This window comes from Anolis sagrei, chromosome 2 (genome assembly GCF_037176765.1).
Source record: "Anolis sagrei isolate rAnoSag1 chromosome 2, rAnoSag1.mat, whole genome shotgun sequence".
Taxonomy (NCBI): domain Eukaryota; kingdom Metazoa; phylum Chordata; class Lepidosauria; order Squamata; family Dactyloidae; genus Anolis; species Anolis sagrei.
Window position 1 is genome coordinate 15,038,018 of NC_090022.1, and position 23,309 is coordinate 15,061,326.

General features: G+C 42.7%; 1 pseudogene; it reads left to right on the forward strand.

Moving 5' to 3' along the window:
• The window catches only part of LOC132765887 (zinc finger protein 658B-like), a 39,801-nt pseudogene extending 17,203 nt beyond the window's left edge, over positions 1-22,598 (forward strand).
• Positions 22,599-23,309: the final 711 nt, after the last annotated feature.

A 23,309-nucleotide genomic window follows, 5' to 3' on the forward strand; every position in this document is an offset into this window, starting at 1 on the left:
GAAGATCGAAGGGATCGTGTAGGTTCGTAAAAGGAAATGCGGTCACGAAGGTAGGCGGGTTCCAAACAAGCTCTATGAGGAGTGGCTTAAAGAGCTGGGCATGTTTAGGAGTCTGGTGTCTAGATCCAGGGAACTCATGTTACCCCTGTATTCTGCCTTGGTTAGGCCACACCTGGAATATTCAGGGAAGTCATGCTCCCCATGCTCTATTCTGCCTTGGTCAGACCACACCTGGAATATTGTGTCCAATTCTGGGCACTATAATTGAAGAGATATTGGCAAGCTGGAATGTGTCCAGAGGAGGGCGACTCAAATGATCAAGAGACCTCCTGGGCCATCCAGTCCAATCCCCTGCAAAGAAGCAGGAATATTGCATTCAAATCACCCCTGACAGATGGCCATCCAGCCTCTGTTTAAAAGCTTCCAAAGAAGGAGCCTCCACCACACTCCGGGGCAGAGAGTTCCACTCCTGAACGGCTCTCACAGTCAGGAAGTTCTTCCTCATGTTCAGATGGAATCTCCTCTCTTGTAGTTTGAAGCCATTGTTCCGCGTCCTAGTCTCCAGGGAAGCAGAAAACAACCTTGCTCCCTCCTCCCTGTGGCTTCCTCTCACATATTTATACATGGCTATCATATCTCCTCTCATCCTTCTCTTCTTCAGGCTAAACATGCCCAGCTCCTTAAGCCACTCCTCATAGGGCTTGTTCTTTAGACCCTTGATAATTTTAGTCACCCTCCTCTGGACACATTCCAGCTTGTCAATATCTCTCTTGAATTGTGGTGCCCAGAATTGGACACAATATTCCAGGTGTGGTCTAACCAAAGCAGAATAGAGGGGTAGCATGACTTCCCTAGATCTAGACACTATGCTCCTATTGATGCAGACCAAAATCCCATTGGCTTTTTTTGCCGCCACATCACATTGTTGGCTCATGTTTAACTTGCTGTCCACGAGGACTCCAAGATCTTTTTCACACATATTGCTCTCGAGCCAGGCATTGTCCCCCATTCTTTATCTTTGCATTTCGTTTTTCCTTATTATTATTATTATTATTATTATTATTATTATTATTATTAACACAAGATGAGTCCACAACAGACACTCTACTGGCTGTTGTATTGGATTTTTTAAAACCATGTTTATTTTGGGCTCATCCTCATGTAAGCCGCCTTGAGTCCCTTTGGGGAGATGGAGGTGGGGTATAAAAATAAAGGTATTATTATTATTATTATTATTATTAGAAACACAACAAGATGAGTCCACAGCAGATACTCTACTGGCTGTTGTATTGGATCACACGTTGGACATTTCCCAAGTGTCTAGGATTGTGTGATGTATCGGCGAATAATGTGTGCAGATCCCAGTAAGGTGGTCTTTTGCAGCTGGCAGATCATAAAATCATAGAATCAAAAAGTTGGAAGAGACCTCATGGGCCACTCACTCCAACCCCATTCTACCAAGAAGCAGGAACATTGCATTAAAAGCACACCTGACAGATGGCCATCCAGCCTCTGTTTAAAAGCTTCCAAAGAAGGAGCCTCCACCACACTCCGGGGCAGAGAGTTCCACTGCTGAACGGCTCTCACAGTCAGGAAGTTCTTCCTCATGTTCAGATGGAATCTCCTCTCTTGTAGTTTGAAGCCATTGTTCCGCGTCCTAGTCTCCAAGGAAGCAGAAAACAAGCTTGCTCCCTCCTCCCTGTGGCTTCCTCTCACATAGTTATACATGGCTATCATATCTCTCCTCAGCCTTCACTTCTTCAGGCTAAAGATGCGCAGCTCCTTAAGCCGCTCCTCATAGGGCTTGTTCTCCAGACTCTTTATCATTTTAGTCACCCTCCTCTGGACACATTCCAGCTTGTCAGTGCCAATGGTAATTTTGTCAGTGCCGATTGTGTTTAAGTGCAGGCCAAGGTCTTGAGGCACTGCACCCAGTGTGCCGATCACCACTGGGACCACCTTGACTGGCTTGTGCCAGAGTCTTTGCAGTTCGATCTTTAAATCCTCATATTGTGCCAGCTTTTCCAGTTGTTTCTATTATTAATATTATTATTATTATTATTATTATTATAAATAAATAAATAAATAAATTCCTGGCCTATTCCCATTGACCATATTGCATTCCCATGCTGCTCTCTGCTCTCTTTCATGCCTCAAGCCAAAGGTTCACACCTGTCTCCATCTTTGATGTGAAAGACTCCCCAAAGTTCCTTCAAGTTGGCCAGACAAGAGGAAGGAGAAGAGTGACGCACTTCCCCTCTGACCTCATTTCCGGAGGAGGGGCCAAACTCTTTCTTGGCGGGAAAAGGCAGAGAGCAGGAGGAAGAGGACCAAGGAGGAGGTAAGTGGTAGCCATTGAAGGCCAAAGAGAGAGAAAAAGAGATTTTTCCCTCTTCCCTTTTAAAAAAAAAATAGATACACACACAAATAGTTGTATTGCACCAGCCCAAGGCCATTCCCCAAAGGCCCCAAATGCACAGAGTAGAGCACTCAAAGCAAACAAGAAGCAGAATGCTCCCCAAACCCAGGCTACCCTATTGTTCTTAGGCTCCTTCTACCCTGCCATATAATCCAGAATATCAAGACAGATATTCTTCTTTGAACCGGATTATCTTGAGTTTACACTGCCATATAACCCAATTCAAAGAAGATAATCTGGATTTTATATGGCAGTGTAGAAGGGGCCTTATATCCCAGAATATCAAGGCAGAAAATCCCACAGTATCTGCTTTGAATTGGGTTATTGGAAGGCCCTTCCCTTTTAAAAAAAAATAGATACACAAATAGTTGTATTGCACCAGCCCAAGGCCATTCCCCAAAGGCCCCAAATGCACAGAGTAGAGCACTCAAAGCAAACAAGAAGCAGAATGCACCCCAAACCCAGGCCACCCTATTGTTCTTAGGCTCCTACCCTGCCATATAATCCAGAATATCAAGACAGATATTCTTCTTTGAACCGGATTATCTTGAGTTTACACTGCCATATAATCCAATTCAAAGAAGATAATCTGGATTTTATATGGCAGTGTAGAAGGGGCCTTATATCCCAAAATATCAAGGCGGAAAATCCCACATTATCTAAGATCTACAGAGACACTCGCTGGAACACCTTAGCAAGCGAGAGTCCAAAAGTGGCAGGCTCAAACCCAGAACCTCAACCAATGGCTGATACCAAATGAGAGACTCCCCCTGGGCACACAGAGGACTGGGGGACTTGGAAGGTGCTGAACAGACTGCGCTCTGGCACCACGAGATGCAGAGCCAGTCTTAAGAAATGGGGCTACAAAGTGGAATCCTCGACATGCGAGTGCGGAGAGGAGCAAACCACTGACCACCTGCTGCAATGCAACCAGAGGTCCTCCAAGTGGCCAGATACTGATCAAAGGACATTTAATCAACTACCAAACTCACAAATTTTGTATTCTGTACTTTGTATTTTTGTATTTTGTCTGTTTGTTTGCTTTGTTCTGTTAGAAATGTAATATAATTGACTGGTTGCTGATGACTCGATAAATAAATAATCTAAGTGTGGACTCAGATAATAATAATAATAACAACTACTTTGTATTGTTGAAGGTGGTCAGTTGAAACATTCACACCTAGCTCCAGCAGACAAGAGTCCTTTGACCCACCCTGGTCTTTCCGTAGATATATAAACCCTTTTTCCTAGTTCCAATAGACCTCACTACCTCTGAGGATGCTTGCCATAGATGCAGGCGAAATGTCAGGAGAGAATGCCTCTAGACCAGGGGTCCTCAAATTTTTTAAGCAGAGGTCCAGGTCACAATCCCTCAAACTGTTGGAGGGCCAGATTATAATTTGAAAAAAAACATTAATGAATTCCTAGGCACTGCACATATCTGATTTGTATTGCAAAATTACTTAAAACAATACAATAATTAAAATGAAGAACAATTTTTAAAAAATATAAACTTATTAGTATTTCAATGGGAATTGTGGGTCTGCTTTTGGCTGACGAGATAGGATTGTTTTTATTGTGTGCTTTCAAGTCATTTCAGACTTAGGTTGACCCTGAGTGAGGGCCGGTTAAATGACCTTGGAGGGCCGTATCTGGCCCTTGGGCCTTAGTTTGAGGACCCCTGCTCTAGACCCTGACCATATAGCCCGAAAAAACCTACAACAACCCAATAATAATTTTATTTATACCCCACCACCATCTCCCCAAGGGGACTCGGGGCGGCTTACATGAGGCCAAGCCCAACAACACATCAGTAAAGCAACAAAACAATAAGCAAATCATACAATTAATATAACTCACACATAGACAATAACACGCAAACATTTAAAAACCTATGGCCAGGCCAGATGTAATAGTCTAAAATTTTAAAAATTAACACTGGGCATGAACAGAGGTAGGATGTATCTAAGCAGGAGGGTTTTAAAGAAAATGTTGGGAGAGCAACCCAATGGGTAGTTAAAGTGCTTCTGAGGACATTTTGCAGGGAATTGTTTCCTTTCCTTTATTCAGGGAAGGCACACTGGAACAGCCACGTTTTCAGGCTCCTAAAGACAGCCAATGTGGGGGCTTGCCTGATATCCTTGGGAAGTGAGTTCCAGAGTCAAGGGGCCACCACAGAGAAGGCCCTCTTCGAAGCAGATATTGTGGGATTTTCTGCCTTGATATTCTGTGATATAGGACTGTGTGGAAAGGCCCTGAGTCCACACTGAGATAATGTGGGATTTTCTGCCTTGATATTCTGGGATATAGGGCTGTGTAGAAGGGCTCCAAGATGTGGGGACTTTTAATGCCTGAATTGCAGCAGCTTCAGAAGGCTTCTTACAACTCTTAGGCCTACAAGTTGAAGATATATTTCTAACTTCACATATCTCCTTGGACCATAAATATAATCATTCGGGAATTAAACTGTTAGAATTTATGTACCTGCATAGTCAATACCAGGGGTTCTCAAACTTTTTCAACCGGGGAGCCCTTTTTGAAAGAAAAGTTTAAATTATTTATAATGTGTGTGTGTGTGTGTGTGTGTGTGTGTGTGTGTGTGTGTATCTGACATGGGCAAGCTGGAGCCCCCGGTGGCACAGTGGGTTAAAGCCTTGTACCAGCAGGATTGAAGACCAACAGGTTGCAGGTTTGAATCCAGGGAGAGGCGGATGAGCTCCCTCTATCAGCTCCAGCTCCTCATGCGGGGACATGAGAGAAGCCTCCCACAAGGATGATAAAACATCAAAATCATCTGGGCGTCCCCTGGGCAACGTCCTTGCAGACAGCCAATTCTCTCACAACAGGATTCTCCTGACACGACAAAAAAATAAAATAAAATGGGCAAGCTTCCAGCCTTTGTTGTAGTAATTATTATTATTATTATTATTATTTGTCGATACATCACACTTTCCTAGACACTTGGGAAGTGTCCAACGTGTGATCCAATACAACAGCCAACAGAGTGATCTTGTCTGCTGTGGACACATCTTGTTGTGTTTCAAATAAATAATAATAATAATCTATATAAATAAAAATGTAATGTTCGTTTGTGGTGTTCACAGAACTCAAAAATCGCTGGACGAATTGACACCAAATTTGGACACAAGACACCTAACAACCCAATGTATGTCCTTCACTCAAAAAATATGATTTTGTCATTTGGGAGTTGTAGTTGCTGGGATTTATAGTTCACCTGCAATCAAAGAGCATTCTGAACCCCACCAATGATGGAATTGAACCAAACTTGGCACACAGTTCTCCCATGACCAACAGAAAATACTGGAAGGGTTTGGTGAGCAGTGTCGTTTGGTTTTGGAGTTGTAGTTCACCTACATCCAGAGATCACTGTGGACTCAAACAATGATGGATCTGGACCAAACTCTACAAGAATACTCAATATGCCCAAAACCACATATGTACACAAATACACATATACACAAATATAGACACATACACAAACAAAACATATAGACACAGACTGGGCCACAGCAACGCGTGGCAGGGAATAGCCAATAATAATAATAATAATAATAGCAACCCCAGGGACAATCCTGTCCAACCCCCTTTTTACTTGCGCACTCAAAGCACCCCAAACAGATGCCCATCCAGCCTTTGTAATAATAATTATAGGAGCAACCCCCGGGACCATCCAGTCCAACCCTCATCTGGCATGCAGGAAAAGGTTTCTGGAAGCAAGGAAGACTTGGGGAAAGGGTCATGGCGAGGAGGGAAGGGAGGAAAGAAAGGGGAAGACGTTCGATGGGGGCATGTGGGTTTTGAACTTCCATCTCACTTGAGCACCGGGATTGTGGCGCAGCTGGCTGAGTGTCAGCTGCATTAAGATCACTCTGACCAAAAGGTCATGAGTTCGAGGCCAGCCCGGGCTGGAGTGGGTGTCCAGCCATTGTGTAGCTCGTTGTCGACCTTTGCAACCCGAAAGACAGTTGCATCTGTCAAGTAGGAAAATAAGGTACCACCTTAAAGTGTGGGAGGCTAAATTTAACTAATTTATGAGGCCATAAAGAAAAAAGACTCCGGGGAATGTGGAATGCGGAAGAACTTCATCGGTGTCGTTGATGGATGATGAAAAGCAGCAGCTCCCCTGGCGGCCAGAAAAAAGTTAAATAGCCTTGGTGTATTTGTCGTTAAATGTTGTCTGTCAAACTGGCATTGAATGTTTGCCATATATGTGTTGACTGTAATCCGCCCTGAGTCCCCTGCGGGGTGAGAAGGGCGGAATATAAGAACTGTAAATAAAATAAATAAATAAATAAATCTCCTAGAGCTGTGGTTCTCAACCTGTGGGTCCTTAGATGTTTGGCCTTCCAACTCCCAGAAATCCTAACAGCTGTTAAACGGGCTGGGATTCCTGGGGTTGTAGGCCAAAACACCTGGGGACCCACAGGTTGAGAACCACTGTCCCAGAGACCTCAGTTGCTGCGGCCATTGGGGTGGATTCTGGGAGATATGAAGACTGAGGTTTGGGGGCAAAATCTGCTTTAAGAGCCAAAATGAAGCCTCCTCCTTTATTCTTCCCTATCCTGGCTCCTCTCCCCTTTAACAAAAAGCAAATGGTGAAAATGGTTTGTTCTTGTTACAAACCTCCATGTTATTTTCCATGTTTTGGTGACCTTTAGGTAAACCTACAATAAGGTTTTCTTAGCAAGGTTTGCTCAGAGGGGAGTTGCCTATTCCCTTGATGCTTCTCACTCTGATAACATTCTTCTATAATGCACAATTGCTCTTTTTCTTTCTTCTTTCTTTTTAAAGGAGACAGAGATGGTGCTAGAATCTTTTGTCAGCCCACCAAAGTCAGGACAGGAATCACTTGAGCCCATTTGGATACAGTTCTATGTGGAAACAACAGAAGAGGGCGACAAAGAGTCCGCTTCCTTTGGTAAGTACTTACCCATTAAAAAATATATCTAAGGACAGGTGTCTTCTTTCCCAGCTGCTTTGTGTGGCATCCACACAAAGCAGCTGGGAAAGGAGGGCGACTAAAATGATCAAGGGTCTGGAGAACAAGCCCTATGAGGAATGGCTTAAAGAGCTGGGCATGTTTAGCCTGAAGAAGAGAAGGCTGAGAGGAGAGATGATAGCCATGTATAAATATGTGAGAGGAAGCCACAGGGAGGAGGGAGCAAGCTTGTTTTCTGCTTCCTTGGAGACTAGGACACAATGGAACAATGGCCTCAAACTACAAGAGAGGAGATTCCATCTGAACATGAGGAAGAACTTCCTGACTGTGAGAGCTGCTCAGCAGTGGAACTCTCTGCCCCAAAATGTGGGGGAAGCTCCTTCTTTGGAGGCTTTTCTAAAGGCTAAACATGCCCGGCTCTTTAAGCCACTCCTCAAAGAGCTTGTTCTCCAGACCCTTGATCATTTGAGTCACCCTCCTCTGAACACATTCCAGCTTGTCAACATCTCCCTTCAATTGTGGTACTCAGAACTGGACACAGGATTCTGGATGTGGTCTAACCAAGGCAGAATAGATGTTTACATTACAATTCATAACAGTAGCAAAAAGTAGAGTTATGAAGTAGCAACAAAAATAATTTTATGGTGGTGGTCACTATAACATGAGGAACTGTATTAAGGGATTGCAGCATTAGAAAGGTTGAGAAACACTGATATGCATTAACAAACAAATAGTGAAGGCTTGGAAGGTTGCTATTTCCAACACAAACTGCTGTAATTCCACAGTATAGATCAAACATTAGGGGGCAGTTGATGCAGTTGACTTATTACTATTTGCTAGGCTTACTGGATTCCTTTCATTTGGTTTATTTACATTGTAAAATTAATGCAATTTGACACAATGTATTGTCGAAGGATTTCATGGCCGGAATCACTGGGTTGTTGTAGGTTTTTTCGGGCTATATGGCCATGTTCTAGAGGGATTTTCTCCTGACGTTTCGCCTGCATCTATGGCAAGCATCCTCAGAGGTAGTGAGGGTGCTTGCCATAGATGCAGGCAAAACATCAGGAGAAAATGCCTCTAGAACATGGCCATATAGCCCGAAAAACCCTACAACAACCCAATTTGACACAGTTTAACTGCCATGGCTCCATGTAATGGAATCCAGGGAGTTGTGGTGTCACAAGGCCTTTAGCCTTCTCTGCTAAAGAATGCCATTTGTTTATGTATTGTTTATTTATGCATGGCTCTTTAGCCACAAAGGCTCTCAGAGTGGCTTGCTATCTAAGTCAAATGCAACAGATGCACCAATTTTCCTCTGGGAGGATGGAAATGATATGGATACTGTCATGTATGTGCTGGAGCTACAACCCCCAGGATTTCATAAGCACCAGGACTGTGGTGCAGCTGGCTAGGAGTCAGCTGCATTAAGATCACTACTGACTGAAAGGTCATGAGTTCAAAACCAGCCCGGGTTGGAGTGAGCTTCCAACCATTGTGTAGCTTGCTGTCGACCTTTGCAGCCTGAAAGACAGTTGCATCTGTCAAGTAGGAAATTTAGGTACCACTTATGCGGGGAGGCTAATTTAACTAATTTACGATGCCATAAAATCTCCAGCAAGCAAGCAAATAATGAGGAAGTATTCCATCAGTGTCGCAAATGGATGGTGAAGCGACAGCTCCCCTGGTGACCTCATGAAAGCTGGAAAGTTAAATAGCCTCTGTGTCTGTCTATATATGTTGTGTGTTTATGGCATTGAATATTTGCCATGTATATGTACATTGTAATCCGCCCTAAGTCCCCTGCAGGGTGAGAAGGGCGGAATATAAATACTGTAAATAATAAATTGATCATGACAGTTAAGGTGGTGTGAAACAACTTCAATTCCACAATGTAAATCAACCCTAAGTTATGCATTGATAACTGGTAGCCAGTGCAGAATATTAGAGTGGTCTTTGAATAGTAAAATTGAACAGTGTATCTAAATCAGTCTTGCACACCAGTGTTTCTGGAAGTATGACACTCATTTTTATTTCCAGACAATGGGCAAGTGCAGGAAAGCGAAGAGGAGTCTTCTCATCTACAGAAAGATGACCAAGTGACTATCTATGAAATATCCTTAGAGAGCCTTGAGACAGCGTTGATGCCTGGAAGTCTCCTGGTACTAGAAGAACAAATAGAGCAAAAAGACCCTGACTTACATAGCAGTAGCTTTTCAGAGGAAATAATCCACTCTGATATCAATAAGGAACAAACTAATGACAGGAATTTCAAAGACCTGAACAGCCAGGTTGAGAAAGTGGCTGAAAAACCGCACACGTGTTTGTACTGTGGACAGACCTCCAGTTGTAAGGCACAACTTGTGGCCCACGAGAGAACCCACACTGGAGAGAAGCCATACACATGCTTGGAATGCGGCAAGTGTTTCAACCGGAAGTCAACGCTTGTGAGGCACAAAAGGATGCACACCGGCGAAAAGCCATACGAGTGTACCAAATGCGGTAGGCGTTTCAGTGTCCGGTGCAACCTAACCAATCATGAGAGGATCCACACGGGAGAAAAACCATACAGCTGCTCCAACTGTGGACAGAGCTTCAGTCGGCGGATGCAGTTTGTTATACACAAGCGAACCCATACAGGAGAGACGCCACATAGGTGCACCCAGTGTGGAAAATGCTTCACTCGGCGCTCTACCCTCTTGACACACGAGAGAATCCACACAGGCAAGAAGCCAAACACGCATACGGACTGTGCACAGGAGGATCCAAACAAGAGAGAGACCGTATAAATGTCCATCGTGTGATCAAAGATTTCTAAATTGGATTTGCGTAGACTTAAGAAAATGCACATAGGAACACATCCCACAGGCTGCTGGTGTTGGGACCTCAATCTCAACTGCTAGCTACTAGGCCTGGGCAATCCATGGTTCTAAATGGTTCTAAAGTACTTACAAAACTAAAGTTCTGGTGGTGAAAATTTCAGAACTCTAACAAAACTTTCAAAATTTAATTATTATTTCATTATTGGTGATTTTTATGATAGAACCAATTGGGAACTGTCATTTGTAATGAAATTTTGAGAGTTGTTAGAATTCAGAAATTTTCATCACAAGAACTTTAGTTTTGTAAGTATTTTGGAATCATTTAGAACCATGGATTGACCGGGCCTACTAGCTACATACCCAGAAACCATGACATTTTCTGAAAAGAGAAGTGCCTAATTTAGCTTCTTAAACATATCAACTTTTTATTATTATTATGGAGAACAGACAACTCCACATCTGCCTGCTTGTCCACTATGCCCTGCCTCATGTACGGAGGAAAGATTGTTGGAGGCTACAGACAATGCCGTTGTTGTTGTCCGTTTTTGGTCAAAAGATATTCAGCCACCTGCGCTCCTCCTATTTTTATCAGTTTTATACCAATGTATGCAATGCTTTCCACATGAAATAAATAAAATTATTGTTATGGAAAAGTAACAAAAGATGAAAGTGTAAGTGAGAAGACACAAAGATTGGAACAAGTTTAACATCTGGATTAGATGTTCACAAGACCCGTGTCAAATAAAATGTGTTGTACCCAAGATGCCTCAAAGCTCTTTGTTGTTTTAGAATTCTTAATGCAACATTAAATCTAATACAAAGTTTTGGTCGGTACACTTTCCTGCATGATGGTGGAGGAGTATCGCTTTTTGGGCTATATGGCCATGTCCTAGAGGCATTCTCTCCTGACGTTTCGCCTGCACCTATGGCAAGCATCCTCAGAAGTTGTGAGGTCCCTCACTACCTCTGAGGATGCTTGCCATAGATGTAGGCGAAACGTCAGGAGAGAATGCCTCTAGAACATTATTATTATTATTTTATTATTAAACTTTATTTGTACCCCGCTAGCATCTCCCGAAGGACTCGATGCGGCTTACAAAGGCCAAGGCCATATAGCCGGAAAAAACATACAACAACCCGATAAATTGACATGTAGGTTAAGAGTCAGGAATGGGGTATGGAAGGAAAACGACTGATAAAAGTTTGGGGAAAATTTATTGAGAATGGCTTAAAAGAAGTAGATGGGAAATTACCTCCACAAGAAGAAATGGTATTTTGGAAAGAGAATGTAAATTGAAGTGGCTCGGAAGGGTGAAAAAAAAAGTATACAAGGTATATATACACTTACAGTTGATGTAAGTGTGGAATATAAGAGTACTGAAGGTATGGATGTATTCTAAGAAAACCAACAAAAATATATTTTTAAAAAACAAATTCTGCAGCACTGCTGGTCACATCTGACCTCCAGCTGAAGCGCTCAAGAGCCAGGGCTTCAATGGAAGGTAGTGGCGCTTCATGCAGTCATGCTGGCCACATGACCTTGGAGGTGTCTACGGACAACGCTGGCTATTCGGATATTTATTTATCGTGTCATCCGCAACCAGAACATTGTATTACATTTCTAACAGAACAAAACAAACAAACAGATAAAAAACCCACAAATTTTGCAAATTTGTTCGCTGATTAAATGTCCTTTGACCAGTATCTGGCCACTTGGAGTGCCTCTGGTGTTGCTGCAAGAAGGTCCTCCATTGTGCATGTGGCAGGGCTCAGGTTGCATTGCAGCAGGTGGTCAGTGGTTTGCTCTTCTCCACACTCACATGTTGTGGATTCAACTTTGTAGCCCCATTTCTTAAGATTGGCTCTGCATCTTGTGGTGCCAGAACGCAGTCTGTTCAGCACCTTCCAAGTCGCCCAGTCTTCTGTGCGCCCAGGGGGGAGTCTCTCATCTGGTATCACCCACGGATTGAGGTGCTGGGTTTGAGCCTGCCACTTTTGAACTCTTGCTTGCTGAGGTGTTCCAGCGAGTGTCTCTGTAGATTTAAGAAAACTATTTCTTGGTTTAAGTCGTTGACGTGCTGGCTGATACCCAAATAGGGGATGAGCTGGAGATGTCTCTGCCTTGGTCCTTTTGCTATTGGCTGCTACTTCCCGGCGGATATCAGGTGGTGCAATACCGGCTAAGCAGTGTAATTTCTCCAGTGGTGTAGGGCGCAGGCACTCATGTCTCATTAAGAGCCACATCCATTGTTTTAGTGTGGTGAGATGCATTCCACACTGGGCATGCATACTCAGCAGCAGAGTAGCACAGCGCAAGGGTGGATGTCTTCACTGTGTCTGGTTGTGATCCCCAGGTTATGCCAGTCAGCTTTCGTGTGATATTGTTTCTAGCACCCACTTTTTTGTTTTAGCATGCAAGCAAGCAAGCAAAACAACCATGATCTTGGAGGTGTCTACGGACAACGCCGGCTCTTCAGCTTAGAAATGGAGATGAGGCACTGACCCCCAGATTCAGACCCTACTGAACTTAATGTCAAGGGGGAAAATGTTTACCTTTACCTTTGTGTGTTTAAATGCATTACAACTGTACCCTCAGTTTGCTTCTGACACAATAAATAAATAAATTTTTCTATTCAAATATACTTATTGTTCAGAGACTCTTCTGCTCCCTCCCATTGCTCAACCCAAGAGTTCCTATTTGTGGTGAGAAGGGGAGGCACAGGCTTAGAACTTCCTTCAAGTTGGCCAGAGAAGGCAGAGAGGAGGGAGAAGAGTGACACATCCCCCCGCTCTGGCGTCACTTCCGGAGGAGGGGCCAGGCTCTCTCTTGGCGGGAAAAGGCAGAGAGAAGGCGGAAGAGGACCAAGGAGGAGGTAAGGTGGAGGCACTGAAGGCCCAAGGGAGAAAAGGGTGGGGGAGAGAGAGACGAAAGGTAGGGAAAGAGAGAACAGGGAAGTCCAGGGAGGGGGAGAGGCCCCTCCTATTTTCAGGATCTTCGCGGTTTGTTTATCATTAATAATAATAATAATATAATCTGGGGAGAGTGTGGATGAGCTCCCTCTGTCAGCTCCAGCTCCCCATGCGGGGACATGAGAGAAGTCTCCCAAAAGGATGGGTAAAACATCCCCCTGGGCAACGTCAATGCAGACGGCCAATTCTCTCACACCAGAAGCGACTTGCAGTTTTCTCAACTTGCTCCTGACACATACACACAATAATAATATAATAAACTTTATTGATAACCCGCCACTATCTCCCCAAAGGGGACTCGGGGCGGCTAAGATGAGGCCAAGCCCAAAAATAGTACAACTTAATTAGACACAAAACAACAAAAAATACATCAAACAGGATATATAAAATAACAAACAAAATAAACAGTATAAAATCTATTTATCTAAATAAAATGTTTGTGGGATCAACAGAACTCAAAAACCAGTGGGGCAATTGACACCAAATTTGTACAGCATAGACTTAGCAACCCAACGTATGTCCTTCACTCAAATTTTTTTGATTTTGTCATTTGGGAGTTGTAGTTATTGGTATTTATAGTTTACTTACAATTAAAGAGCATTCTGAACTCTACCAAAAATGGCAGTGAACCAAACGTGGCACACAGGACTCCCATGACCAACAGAAAACACTAGAAGGGTTTGGTGGGCATTGACCTTGGGTTTGGGAGTTGTAGTTCACCTACATCCAGAGAGCACCGTGGACTCAAACAATGATGAATCTGGAACAAACGTGGCACAAATATTCCATTTGCTCAAATATGAACACGGATGGAGTTTGGGGAAAATAGACCTTGACATTTGGGATTTGTAGTTACTGGGATTTATAGTTTACCAACAGTTAAAGAGCATTCTGAATCCCACAAATGACAGAATTGGGGCAAATTTCCCACACAGAACCCCCATGATCAACAGAAAATACTTAAGGCCATCCAGTCCAACACCCTTCATCAGGGCAAGAAAATATAATCAGAGCCCTCCTGACAAAGAGCCATCCAGCCATAGATATAGACAGATAGATATGAGTCTCACACCAGATATTAGAAACCAACACTTTCTCATTACTTTATTTTCCAGATCACCAGCCTGAGCCACAGCAACACGTGGCAGGAGACGGCTAGTAATATTATAAATATTACATGTAATTATATTATATTATAAGAATAGCACAAGAGACAAGGTGGAAATGTCCTCTGCGCCCCCCTCTCTCTTCACTCTGGCCCAGAATAGAGCATCCTCATAGCAGACAAGAAGCAGAAAGCTCCAAACCAAGGCCACCCTATTGCTCTTCGATGTGGGGACTTGGAGCAGATTCAGAAGGCCTTTCTGGCAACCCTTAGGACTAGAACTAGATGATGTAAATTTTACCTCCACATACCTCCATGGGCAATGAATAGTTAGCAGAGAATTAATTTTTTATCATTTAAGCACCCACATAATCTATACCAAGTATGGGCAAACCCAGACCTGGGGGCCAGATGTGGCCCCTTGGGCTCTTTTCTCAGGCCTTCCTCTCTATCACTTAAAACTTGACTTAAACTTTATTTATAACCTGCCACCATCTCCCCACAGGGACTCGGGGCGGCTAATATGAAGCTAAGCCCAACAGTTATAATGAAACAAATAAAATACATACAGCAAGTAATAACTTAAAAAAATATAAACAATAAGAAATAATACAGTAGGGTTGGTGTCAGGATAATTGCAAGTATTATATGTATTTTTTCAATGTGTTAATAATGGATTTAGTCATGTACATTCTTGTTCATTTGTGTAGTAGATTATTATTGTAATAGGCCAGAGAGTAAAGTCCTTGAGACTGAGATAACAGAAATTCTTTTGCCCGGAGAACAAAAGGGAGTTAACCAGCTACAAGATAGATAAGGCAGGAGGGCGGATTTTCTTTGACTCTGTGTGTTTATTCCTGTACTTTGTCAGTTGCCATTTTCAGCCATCAAGATGTAGTCGCTTGTAGAAATGCTTTCAGTAAAGTTTGTTGTTTTTGAAACTTAAGAAGTCTGCAGTGTGATAATTGATCTGGAAACCTCAAGTACTCTGTGCATGACCCAGGTGTCTCACTCTGACAGTAGACACAGGGTATGAAATAAAATAAAATTTACAAACAGCGTTGAAGGCCAAAGAGAGAGGAAGGGGGAGAGAGAGAGATGAGAGAGAGGAAAGGGAAGTCTAGGGAGGGGGGCAAGGCTCTTTTGGGGAAAGAAAGACCCCTTCCAGTTGTCAGGATCTTAGCCATTTGTTTATCATTGCCTTGCCTGCGTTTCTCCTGAGTCTCTCCATTGCACCATTTCCAGGGCTTCTGAGTCTCGAGCACCATTTCCAGGACTTGGGGGAAACGACTCTTTTTTTCCAATGGGCTGAATTGCATTTTGAAATTTCACTTAGAAAAGGTAAGTAAAGGTTTTCCCCTGACATTAAGTCCAGTTGTGTCCGACTCTGGGGGTTGGTGCTCATCTATAATGATAATAATAATAATAATAATAATAATAATAATAATAATAATACTTTATTTATACCCCGCCACCATCTCCCCAAGGGGACTTGGGGTGGCTTAAATGAGGCCAAGCTCAGCAATACAGTAAAGCAATATACAACGAAACACAGCAGTAAAATATAAATAAAATAAAATACAAGAACCAGTATCAATAACACATCAGCAACATAAAATTGCATCATTTAAAACACAAAAATTAATCACAGTGGGCAGAAACCTGTTTCAATAAATTAATTTTTTTAAAAACACTGGGTGAGAGAACAGTGTAATGTATCTGGACGGGGAATCTGAGGGACAAAGTAGGGTTGGGTGCACTAGAAGGTAAAAAATAAAGTTCTTCCGAGGGCAGTTTTGCAGGGTTTGGTCAAGTCGGGATTATTATTCATCTCCATTTCTAAGTTGAAGAGCCGGCGTTGTCTGTAGACACCTCCAAGGTCATGCGGCCAGCATGACTGCATGTCACACTGTTACCTTCCCACCGGAGTGGTACCTATTGATCTACTCATATTTGCATGTTTTTGAACTGCTAGGTTGGCAGAAGATGGGGCTAACAGCGGAAGCTCACGCCGCTCCCCAGATTCAAACCTGTGACCATTTAGTCAACAAGTTTAGCTCAGTGGTTTAACCCACTGGAAAAGGGGTGCTTTTGCCCCTCCTCTCTTCCATTGATACACATATAAATAGAATGCTAGAATTGGAAGAGACCTTGTGGGCCATCCAGTCCCGACTCACTGCCAATAAGCAGGAAAATCGCATTCAAAGCACCCCCCGACAGAGAGCCACCCAGCCTCTGCTTTAAAATCCCCAAAGAAGGAGCCTCCACCACACTCTGGGGCAGAGAGTTCCACAGTTGAACAGCTCTCACAGGAAGTTCTTCCTAATGTTTAGGTGAAATCTCCTTTCTTGTAGTTTGAAGCCATTGTTCCGCATCCTAGTGTCCAGTGCTCCATTCTTATTGTGACTTCCCCTCACATCTTGATCCATGGCCATCATGTCTCCTCTCAGACTTCTCTTCTTCAGGCTAAACATGTCCAGCTCTTTAAGCCGCTCCTGATAGGGCTTGTTCTCCAGACCCTTGATCATTTTGGTCACTCTCCTCTGGAAACATTTCAGCATGTCTACATCTCCTTTCAATTGTGGTGCCCAGAATTGGACACAGTACTCCAGATACTGTATTGCATCAGCTCAAGGGCATCAAATGCACAGAATAGAGCACCCTCAGAGCAAAGCAGCAGCAGAAGACACCCAAACCCACGCCGTCCTGGTGCTCTTAGATGTGGGGACTTTTAATGCCCGAATTGGAGCAGCTTCAGAAGCCTCTTGCAACCCTTAGGACTAGAACTAGAAGACATATTTCTAACTCCACATACCTCCAAGGACCATAAATGTAACCATTAGGAAATTGTACTTTCAGCATTACACACCCACATAGTCTATACCAGGGACTTACGCGAACCCCCGTTGTCCAGAAAGGTGCAACACAGAACATAAAATACAACAAAATTTGCAAAAATCAATAAACAATACTAACTAACATAAAATAACAACTTACAGAAAATGATAGAAAACAACTCTACTTAAATAAAATAACTAATAAAAATAAAACAATAAATTATAGTTAAAACGAGCTGGGTGAGACCATTAAGTGCCATTGATGACATAATGGTCTCACCTGGGTTGTTTCCCAGAGTAACAATGTGATATATTCAAAACGATACAATTGTCTTGTCGCAGCACCTGTTCTGAGAGGAGTCCCCAATGGTGCAATGGGTTAAACCCTTGTGCCAGCAGAAATCCAGGGAGAGCAGGTTGAGCTACCTCTGTCAGCTCCAGCTCCCCATGCAGGGACATGAGAGAAACCTCCCACATGGATAGTAAAAACATCCAATATCTGGGCGTCCCCTCGGCAACTTCCTTGCACACGGCCAATTTTCTCACACCAGAAGTAACTTGCAGTTTCTCAAGTTGCCCCTGTCAAGAGATCCAGATCCCCCCTTCATTCATCTAGTATTAAGAACTTTCATATATTAGGACCCAGACACCAATCAAGTCCTCAGTAAAAGGGTTGACTAACTTTTCTTTACTTTTTCAACAAACATACTTGCCATAGCATAATACCTTTTGAAGCTTTCCTTTTTTCAATTTGTACCCATACAACAGAGTTGTTATTCTTGAAAAATGTCCTTAGTTGAACTATTTGAAATGCATAATAATATAGTTCCAAATTTGGTATTACCAGCCTCCTCCTGAAGAGTGAGCATATTTAGAGCCCTTAACAAACTTCAAAGATTTTCCTTTTGCAAAAGCATTCTCAATATATTTTAGCCATTTCTTAAATTTTCCTTGTACTTTTTTTTTGTTGTGTCAGGAGCGACTTGAGAAACTGCAAGTTGCTTCTGGTGTGAGAGAATTGGCCATCTGCAAGGACGTTGCCCAGGGGACGCCCGGATGATTTGATGTTTTTATCATTCTTGTGGGAGCCTTCTCTCATGTCCCCACATGAGGAGCTGGAGCTGATAGAGGGAGCTCATCCGCCTCTCCTCGGATTCGAACCTGCGACCTGTCAGTCTTCAGTCCTGCCAGTACAGGGGTTTAACTCACTGCGCAACCGGGGGCTCCTGGGAAATTGTACTAACTAAAAATAACAATGGAGGAAGAGTATGTGCTGTAACCACTGCTAATTTCCCCAATAATGATTATTTAGACTCAGTTCCTCCTAGGAACAAGGCCACACACCCACCCCAAACCCTGGGATTTACCTGGTGGGTAAACCAGAGGAGCCTGGCAGCAATGCCTACCTGTGGAGCCTGCCAGCAGTGTAGGCCTGTCACAGAGCTCTCCTGGTGCTCAAAAACAAAGTATCGGCAGGTGGAGAGAGAAGGAGGAAAATCCTTCCCACCACCACCCCCTGACACATTGTTTTTGAGCACTGGGAGAGCTCTCTGGAGATAAGCTTTTGGGGGGAAATGGGGGGCTGTGAGGGTGGGGGCACGATCCTACTCGTTCAGGTCCTTAAAGGCCAAAGAACTTGTATCACTGTGGGGATGGACTCCAGGGACACCTCAGTTATAACCAAAAAGAAGCCTATGCTTTAAAGTATTTAAAAAGTTATTCATAACATGTGCCCCAACAGTTCCAGCCACAGGTGCTTTTATCAATTATTGAACAGATAAGGTGAACTCACCCTTATTTTTCCAGTTGCGTATTTGTTTATTATTGAGCTTATCTTGCAGTTATTTTAAAAAACAAACAAACCAAACTACCACTTTGTAGAAGCAACATATTCTTTTGACCAGTTGGGTCTTAATTGATAGCAAACCAAAAAGCATTATTGGTAAGAAACCAATAGGGATATCCCACAAGGAGAGCTTCCCAGTTGGATCAGTCTTCTCCTCTCAACTCCAGGCCTTGCTATACTTTTGAGCGATCAATATTAGGCTTGGGCAATCCATGGTTCTAAATGGTTCTAAAGTACTTACAAAACTAAAGTTCTAGTGGTGAAAATTTCAGAACTCTAACAAAACTCTCAAAATTTCATAATAAATGGCAGTTCCTAATTGGTTCTGTCATTAAAATCACCAATAATAAAATAATAATTAAATTTTGAAAGTTTTGTTAGAGTTCTGAAATTTTCACCAGAACTTTAGTTTTGTAAGTACTTTAGAACCATTTAGAACCATGGATTGCCCAAGCCTAATCAATATTGAAGTCCGACTGAAATCTTTCTGTGTTCAACCACTATTTAGATGTCACCTCTTATTGTCCAACAGATACCCACTGAATAAATCTTCTGAAGAAAACTCTGTGACACTTCTCCTAGAGTTGCAGTATTTCCAAAAGGACTTCAAGGCACACAGCTATAAAAGCAACAAGGAAATAATTGAGCATAAAAACCCACAAGCCATCATCCTGTAGAATCAAAGGAGAAAAAGTATTGCATTGTAAAGATAGCGGTTTAGAAAATAGGACAACAAAAGACTGGGAACCAGAAATGTTATGTTCTTTGAGTTGTTCATATTTGTGAAATTCTCACTTAATATACGAATTCTGACTGAATATTCAGATCCCATACATCCATTTTCAGTGGTATGGAACGTGCAAAGAGCTTGCATCAGAAAACTATTCTTCCTATACATCAAGAAACTCACACAGAGGAGAAACCATATAAATGCACAGAATGTGGAAAGAGTTTCTCTCATAAAAATAAATTTAATTTACATCAAAGAACCCACACAGGGGAGAAACCATATAAATGCACAGAATGTGAAAAGAGCTTCTCTAACGCTCGAGGTCTGCGTATCCATAAAAGAACCCACACAGGGGAGAAACCATATAAATGCATAGAATGTGGAAAGAGCTTCAGTGAGAGAGGATGCCTGCGCAGACATAAAAGAACCCACACAGGGGAGAAACCATATAAATGCACAGAATGCGAAAAGAGTTTCAGTGAGAGAGGATGCCTGCGCAAACATCAAAGAACCCACACAGGGGAGAAACCATATAAATGCATAGAATGTGGAAAGAGCTTCAGTGAGAGAGGATGCCTGCGCAGACATCAAAGAACCCACACAGGGGAGAAACCATATAAATGCACAGAATGCGAAAAGAGCTTCTCTAAACCTGACAGTCTGCGTATCCATAAAAGAACCCACACAGGGGAGAAACCATATAAATGCACAGAATGCGAAAAGAGCTTCTCTAGCGCTGGAGGTCTGCATCGCCATAGAAGAACCCACACTGGGGAGAAACCATATAAATGCACTGAATGTGAAAAGAGCTTCTCTAACGCTGGAGGTCTGCGTATCCATAAAAGAAGCCACACAGGGGAGAAACCATATAAATGCATCGAATGTGGAGACAACTTCTCTACCAGTACAGGTCTGCGTTGCCATCAAAGAACCCACACAGGGGAGAAACCATATAAATGCATAGAATGTGGAAAGAGCTTTATATATTTGAACAAGATGAGTGACCATCTAAAGACCCACACAGGGGAGAGACCACATAAATGCATGGAATGTGGGAAGAGCTTCATTCGGATTGACAGGCTGCGTGACCATCAAAAGACCCACACAGGGGAGGAGCCACATAAATGCATGGAATGTGGGAAGAGCTTCTCTCGGAGGGACAACCTGCGTACTCATCAAAGGACCCACACAGGGGAGAGGCCATATGAATGTACAAAATGTGGGAAGAGTTTTAGTAGTAGTGCATATCTGCGTTGCCATCAAGGAACCCACACAGGGGAGAAACGATACAAATGCACAGAATGTGGAAAGAGCTTCCAATACAAAGTAAGCTTTACTGCCCATAGAAGGCTCCACACAGGAGAGAAGCCATATAAATGCATGGAATGTGGAAAGAGCTTCCGTGTCAGAGAAAGTTTGCATTTACATATAAGGATCCACACAGGAGAGAAGCCATATAAATGCATGGAATGTGGAAAGAGCTTCCATTTCAGAGAAAGCTTGCATTTCCATCTAAGGATCCACACAGGAGAGAAGCCATACAAATGCATAGAATGTGGAAAGAGCTACAGGGACAGAGGGAACCTGCGTTGTCATCAAAGGACCCACACGGGGGAGAAGCCATATAAATGCACGGAATGTGGAAAGAGCTTCTGGGAAGATGGACATTACCGTTCACATTTAAGGATCCACACAGGAGAAAAGCCATACAAATGCATGGAATGTGGAAAGAGCTTCCGTAATAATAGAAATTTGCGTTCCCATCTAAGAAGCCACACAAATGCATAGAATGTGGAAAGAGCTTCCGTGAGAGAGCACACCTGCTCCGTCATCAAAGGACCCACACACGGGAGAAGCCACATAAATGCATGGAATGTGGAAAGAGCTTCAGTAGTCATGGACGTTTGCGTTCCCATTTAAGGATCCACACAGGAGAAAAGCCATAGAAATGCATGGAATGTGGAAAGAGCTTCAGTCGCAGTGATAATTTGTGTTCCCATCGAAGGACCCACACAGGAAAACAACCATACAAATGTATAGAATGCAGCAAGAACTTCATTACTAGGAAAGCATACACCAGACATCAAATTGCTCACATAAGTGAGAAGCCTTAGCAATGCATGGAGTGTGGAAGGAACTTCACTAATAGCAGAGTCTGCACTATGTATTAAGGAATATATATATATAGTTGGCTTGCTTAAAGCTTTGTTTTGTGGACTGTTTTTGTGTTCATTTTTTCAATAAATTGTATTATAATTTGTTTTTAAAACAGAACTCATGTGGTGCAGAATGTAAAGGTCCCTTACCTTTTTGCAGCCAGGATTGCAGGGCCTAGAGTAAGTCTGCCAGCTAGTTTGCAGCTTAGGTGGGCCTGGCGAAGCAGCAGTAGCCATTTTAGATCAGGGAAGGCACCATCTTAGTGAGAGTTTAGAGAGGGGGAGTGTCTTAGGCCTGAGTCAGAGAGATCGACCATGATTGGTTTAGAAAAGGAGGCGGAGTTGAGAGAGGTTTGGAGGGAAAAAGGGCTTTTAAGTGAGAGAAAGGGAGTTGAAGATTAGGCTTTGAAGAGAAAGGATGTTTTAGAAGTTTGTGGTGGTTTAAGAGTTAGGATAGGGCAAAGTTTGCCAGTGGTTTGCCAGCAAGTCAGCTGAAGCAAACTGTCAGCTATTAGAGACATAGCTGGGGTGTAGCTAGATAGGACTTAGGTTAGTGTATCTTAGCTATAGAAGAAATCCTGACAAGAGATTTAGTTCCTGTTAAGTTTTCTTGTTAGTGAAAAGAAAGAAGCAACTTTACTGTAACAAAGATAGAACTATTTCATGTAATCGTTACGCATTGAAGTCAAAAACCAAAAATTCTCTGTAACAGCCAAGATATTGAACTGCACATACTTTCCTCTTTTTCAATCAATAAACTTTCATTGATTATTTAAATTTTAAAAGCCTGACTCAAGTGTGCCTTTGTGGCTGAAGTTTCCTAAACATTCTTTACTGCTTTTAAAGAAGAAATAAAAAGGCAACAGTGCCTGGTGGTCTCAATACAGCTTTAGGATTTGACAGCTAGAGTCCCCTTTCATTATAGTTTGGTGGCAGCGGAAGAAACTTGAAGTATACCCCTCAAACATCCTTATTAGTTCCAGGGATGTGGGATTGATTATTGTATATCCCCATCTTTATAATTGGTGTATAGTGGTGGGATCTGACATTGATTGGATCTCCCTTCGAAGTCAACATATCTTTATATTGGTGGCAGCGATGCGGGATTGATCTATAGCTATATCTTTATACAGAACACATATAAAGGCTTAGATTTTGGAGAAAGCTAAAAAGGACTTGCTTGGATTTGTGTTCCTGTATAGTTTTACTGAAAAAAATTCCAGAAGACCTGAGAAGTAAACTTAAGAATAAAAATTAGTGGAGGCGGAAACTGCTCTTTCTTGGAAGGAATGGGAATAAAATTCCTACGTATAGGACGACTTAAATTGGCAATAGTTTTAATGTTTTACAATGTTTTATACTGTTTTGACTTGATATGTAGGCCTATGTTTTCTGTTGTTAGCTGTCCTGAGTCCCTCTGCAGAGGTTGAGGTAGGGCGGGATATAAATGTCCTAAATAAATAA